The 6,000-nt window shown below is 40.8% G+C and overlaps 1 long non-coding RNA gene across 2 annotated transcripts in view; it reads right to left on the bottom strand.

Moving 5' to 3' along the window:
* Positions 1–2,342: 2,342 nt before the first annotated feature.
* LOC143514058 (uncharacterized) overlaps positions 2,343–6,000 on the bottom strand; it is a 42,859-nt gene continuing 39,201 nt past the window's right edge. For both annotated transcript variants that reach the window (XR_013130755.1, XR_013130756.1), the window contains one exon: positions 2,343–3,799. This is a non-coding gene — a long non-coding RNA (uncharacterized LOC143514058). The remainder of the gene's footprint in view (positions 3,800–6,000) is intronic.

Genomic DNA, 6,000 nt, shown 5'->3' with positions numbered 1-6,000 from the left:
TGCACTACTTTGTTAGAACAGCACGGAAGGACTTGGAAAACACCCTCCAAACCGCCTTAAATGCTCAGCAGGTCTTTCATCTTGTAGCTCAAACACCAAGGAGATCATATACTTTCTGTGCTTTCTAATGACATACATCCAAGGTTATCATGGTTCATAAAGCTTTGTCAGGACTTGGTAAGTAATGTGTCCTCTGAGTCTCTGCCTATTGATCCTATCTAAGCCCAAACAGGCCCTGAGTACCTTATGAAAATGAAACAGACTTGAAAATGCTTGACTGAATGCAAACCTCCCATAACTTAGGCTACAGTACATCTAAAGCAATCACTGAATGATTATAACCATAATGAGCTCTCGCTTTTGAATTCTGAAAAGGCTTAGAAGTCAGCACTGACCTCTACTGGAAGTGACCATTGTTGATAAATGTCAAGTGAATGCACCTTCTTCCCTGGTCTTTTGCATTATGAGACGGTAATTGATTTTCCTACGTAATCTCAAGGTCCTGATGACATTTTGCAGCATGCAATGGAAGTCCTTCACCCTGTTACTAATTGTGTTTTATCTCCTGTTGCTTTCTCATCCATGAATACATGGCAATACACATTACTACTTCAAATCCATTATTGCAGTGCTGATCTGAAGCTGTCCATGGTGCACCATTAAGATTAGGCTCATACAAATAATTGAACAGTGTACTTCAAAACCTGACGACATCCTCCTGAAATGATAATTGCACTGTGGGACTGAGATAATGTCAAGGAGTGTACAAATATCATATAAATTGGCTATCGCATACATTTGCTGTGATTAATGTCACATTACCCCTTTTCATACTTAACTTGAAATTGCTTATTAGAAAAACAAGCTGATTTGTGTGTATGCAAAGTTTGGTCACACATTTTCCAACTAGTGAGTGTTGTAAGATGTTGCAAGATTGGACAACATCTGTTCAGCAATTCAGAAAATGTCACTACCTATAAAGACCAAGCATATTTGTTTAAGAAAAATTGCTTTAAGGAAAATTGTATTAGTATTTGTTAGTATTATTATTATTCTGTATGAGCTGTGTATAAGATGCTGTATACTGTATATAGTTATACTGTACAGTTACACTGTATATAGTTATAGTGACACTGCATTTTTACTGTATTGTAGCCTACCGTTGCACTGTATGAGCCTGACACTGCAAAGGAACTCCGAAGGCTGTAAAATATGTCATAAACAGTAAGAGGGTTTGTTAAGCTTGTGACGTCTTCAAACATGAGCACCAATTGTTTCCCAAAGGAACACCCTGCTTCTCATATAAAGATCTGCAATTTCCTCTGGGATCAATAAAGTGTTATCTCATCTTATCTCCTGCTTCCACAGTGAACACACCAGTATAAACTCACTGTTTCAAGCTCTTCTGAACTCCAGCAGTGTAAACTCTAGAATAAGACTATAAGGTAGTAAAAAATAAGAGATATGCTAAAGCAGGCAGGATACAACAAAGCGTGGCGTGATGTGATAATGCCATCTTTGGGCCTGTTACAATGTGTAGACAAAAATATTCTAGCACTAAAGAAATTTGCTCCTGTATCTACAGTAACATTGTAGGATGACTTATGAGAGTTATATCAAGTGTCGACTTTATACTGGATGCTGTTTTAAGTTATTTCTAGTCTTACGATAGAATCATTCTTTCAACATATCAAAATAGTTACAAAATGTTTTCTAGTCTGCACAGTTCTTGATATACAGCTAATATAATCATCTGGGATTTGAGAAGACATATCTAAAGACACTGTCATAAATCAAACAGACAATAGCATATGGTATTCAGTGCATGGCAGCTGGGTACTCAACTTTGTTGAGGTAGTCTGCAATAATGCTGTTCATCTGATGTTGTCAGAGTGCAGTGACAGTGTGGTGTGCATCACGGCTCTACATCGTTACCTTTCATTATTTAAAAGAACATAGTGATTCATTGGTGGCTGTGGCAAGTGGTCACATCTGCTGCTCCGTTTTTTTCAGATGTTTGGATAAGAGGCATGCATTCAAAACTGAATCATTATCTGTATAATCCCTGGGCTCTTTCCTCAGTGATGAGAGCATGCACACCTGTTGAAAATCTCCGTCAAATTTGTCAAATGGAAACAAATAATTTAAAGCCTGTTGGTGCACTTCACATCAGTGATTAGAGGCCAGCGGATGAGATGAGTGTGCTGACCTGAGACCTGTTTGGGTGAACACAGGAAGGTCAGTTAGGAAGTTGTGAAGCTGAGTCAGTTAATCTTATTACTCAAGGTCAAGACACGTTGCAGAAGTGGTGTAAATATTTAATGGATGTTCTTAGGAAGTGTCATATGCAGGTCTATTGGAATAGAATCGATTGAAACAGTACACCCCTACGCAATCATACAGGCCCTTTCCGACTGAGGTTCGAAGCCCCTCATTCTCTAAGAATCTGCTCCTGTTCGCAGAACTTTCAAATGACCCTCGACTTTCTTACTCAGAGATGTTTTATTTGAAGTGCCACAGAAAGGAATTCAACCCTGTCCACCTCAGTACGTGCGCCCTGCAAGTCCTTCAGCAGGACACATCCCTCAGGCTTTCTCCGGATGGCGGAGGAACGCATCTAAAATTCAAAGATAGACCACGAGGAAGGGGTTGAAAACATTCTGGTGTTTATTTGTGTCTAATGTCTCAGCTTGTTCGTTTGGACAAGCTATGCGGAGGAGGTGGACAAATTTGAGGAAAGTGGACCCTGCTGTGATCGCCCCCCGACACGTAGGCAAAATATTGCACATATATCCACCAACAGATGAGCACAAATCTGTTCCCGCAAATGAAGTGTTGTTGTTGTAATCATGGCTCTTACGCAAACAAGTGGGATTTAAGAACATCAAAATTCCACTTTACCACAGATTGTGTCCTACGTCCTGATTGGTGATCCATTGGTTTTCGTAACTACTCAGGTCGTTCTGTGGTGGTAAGAACGTCTATACTGTAGTGTGGGAGATCTTTTGATACTTCTATCTCCACACCATAGAGTGGGATTCCATTTTGAACCATTTTAATGAAGGATCTCTGCACTGGGAGATGGGTGGGAGATCTTCTGGGGGAAAGAACTTAGTTTATATTCAACCATAAATAGTCTTGGACATTCTATGTGGGGTGTTTCTTTCAGGATTTGTCCTCCATGTTCTCTGAAATTTGTGTAAAAAGTATTGTAAAAGCTAATTCTAGGACACAAACTTGTAACTGAGCATGGTGTATGTCCTGGATGGACAGCGGGGTTCCGGGTGAGATTATGAGTATATACAATCACCATGAGCAATTTCGACTACATTGAAAACAGAATGGAATAAAATCACAAAACCAAAGAAAAATAAAACTATAATACAGTGATTAGATTCACATCACCATTGCCATAGACAGCCATATCTAAGTCACACAAAAAATAATTACTCTAAACTCTTTACAGCTCATTATTACTTGTTTCCTGAATATGTTGCTGTTGTTAAATGTTATTTCACCAAAATTAAATAACTGATTTGTATTTGTGACCTGGAAGCCACCAGTACCTTCCTCAGAAAAAGCATAAAACAGACATACACACAATGGCCAGTAAAATGAGAAAAAAAATATCATAATGCTTCCTAAACAGTTAACAGCAAGGATCCATTGAGGCCGAACATCAGAACATTACTGCCGTTCATGGTATTTCAACAATGAAGGTGCGTGGTCCATGAAGATCTTTGCTGAATTTCCTAGGAACCAAACATTTGATTAACACCATATCTCCTGGTTGGTTGACCTGTTAGTAAAGAGAAGCAAGAAGCAACATTAGCTTGAGCACTGGTGAGTTTTTCAATGAACGTTGCGGTCCAAATAAAGTTGGCCGTGTCTAAATTGCAAGCTAATGTAAGGCCTGATTGGCCCAACGAGTGTGACTGGTCTTCCCATCAAAACTACAAATGGCGAGATTGCTGTTGTTGCTCTCTGAGTCATTCATATTCCACAGAGGACAGCCAGCAACAAGTCAACCCATGTCTTAAGCCTTGCCCAATCTGCTCTCTAGGGTGTAATTAGTGCAATGTGCAGTCCCTGAAAATTGAGGGTGGAATGTACAACTTCCAGTCTGTACCCAGGTACTAAATTACTCATTCCTCAATTGTTAATTGGAGCTGGCATTATGTATCTTAGAATGGTTTCCTTTGCCAAAACTCCTTACTACGGTTTTCACATTCTCCTTAGCACATGTGAACACCTCAGGCTGTTTTGAGAATCGATCAATAATTACCAACCTACATGCAGGTGTGTGTGAAATCATTTTGCGAAGACTGAATAAGGCTCTCAGGAGGGGGCAGTGCATGTTTAGCTGGTTTTCTTGTCATGTTATTTTGTGCACAAATTAAACAGGAATCTAGGATCAGGTTTTTTGTTTTTCATATATCCATAATGCAAAACACTTTTTAGTGTTCCCTATAAAGCCTCTTCATGCAATATGAGCTACGACATGAGGAAAATGATGCACGAGAAAAGGGAGACAGGATATTATCTGTCTTGTGGGCAACTGATCAACCCATCTGTACCCTTGTTACAGTGCTGTGTCCCAAAATTGCATTTCTTCACCTGCCGCAGATGACATTAGCACAGCAAGGTCAGTTAAGGTCTTACTAAGCTCGTACAAAAACAGTGAGTATGTGCCACTACTCCCAGACAGATAAGGAGATTGAGGCTTCTCTGTCAGTGTACCTCAAAGTTGAATCAGCTAATTTGTCATTCACATCAGGGGTTTCATGTTCCTTGAATGGGGCAGAGCTTTGAATTACAATTCATACTGCACATCCAGCAGAGCCATATAGATATACACCATTACTCGGTTTGGAGCACACGCCATGAACAAAAAGGCGTGGTCTGCGGTCCGAGGGGAGTGGATGTTAAATCATGTCTACGGCACGATTGGGTGAGGGTTGTTGAGGGACAATCATGTTCCACTGGTCGGTGCTGAATTTGGGTGAGGCACATTAGATGCAGCAGAAGGTCCGACGAGGGCTCCAGAAACACTAATGCATGCCAGGACGTTTTCATAGCTGCTATGACTCTGAGTTGTCATGTGTTGTGACATCGTGGTGACCTGATGACAAGTATGCAGTGTCAAATTATTCGAAAGCAGTATTTTCTAACCGTACTGTACCAAACAGTAGCAGCAGCTATATCACATAAACATGACTGAAGGCCTTGTACCACATAATCTAAAGGTTTTCATAAATATGTCACAGGTCTATAACACCCACCATGCTCAAGTATCAACACCTTGCTGACCGGACAGAGAGAGCTGACATCAGCTCAGTTGTTCATTAAATCTGATCAGGGCAGTCATTTTTGCATATAGATTGTAGGGTCCTTATCATAGGAAGTGCAGCCAGGAACCAAGCCCTGCAATAAATCCCAAGTCTCAAGAAATCGAATAGCTTTCCTTGATGAGGGCGCTTAAAAGTTCTAAAACATTCACACCATTGTCAGCCAACATGTGTTCACATAGTTTGGCCGTATTGGAGATTGATACTGCACAAGAGCAGTGGGCCATGCTCACAGGTGTCATAGTGTGTATGGAGACACAAAGGGGGTCAGAAGCCTTTTCTGACCAAGTCCGTTCTCGCTACAAGGTCAGAGAACAACCCCAAATAAAGAGATCAGAGTCAGTTATAGTCAGATAAGCTCCTGTTTATTAGCAGCAGAGGGGATGTATGTAGGGCTGAGGTGTGTGTGTGTGTGTGTGTGTGTGTGTGTGTGTGTGTGTGTGTGTGTGTGTGTGTATGTGTGAGGAAGAGGGAAGTGTGGCATGGAGAGGAAAACAAGGTGTGTGTGTGTGTGTGTGTGTGTGAGAGAGAGAGAGAGAGAGTGAGAGAGAGAGAGACAGAGAAGGTCTTGGGGGTTGGAAGCAGCTGCTATTGGTTATCATATGTTCTACTGATATGATGGAAATCATATTCTACAACATTTCTGGAAGTC

Source organism: Brachyhypopomus gauderio, chromosome 5, assembly GCF_052324685.1.
Source record: "Brachyhypopomus gauderio isolate BG-103 chromosome 5, BGAUD_0.2, whole genome shotgun sequence".
NCBI lineage: Eukaryota > Metazoa > Chordata > Actinopteri > Gymnotiformes > Hypopomidae > Brachyhypopomus > Brachyhypopomus gauderio.
The sequence above is the reverse complement of the archived record's forward strand: the minus strand, read 5'-3'. Positions and strand labels throughout refer to the sequence as shown.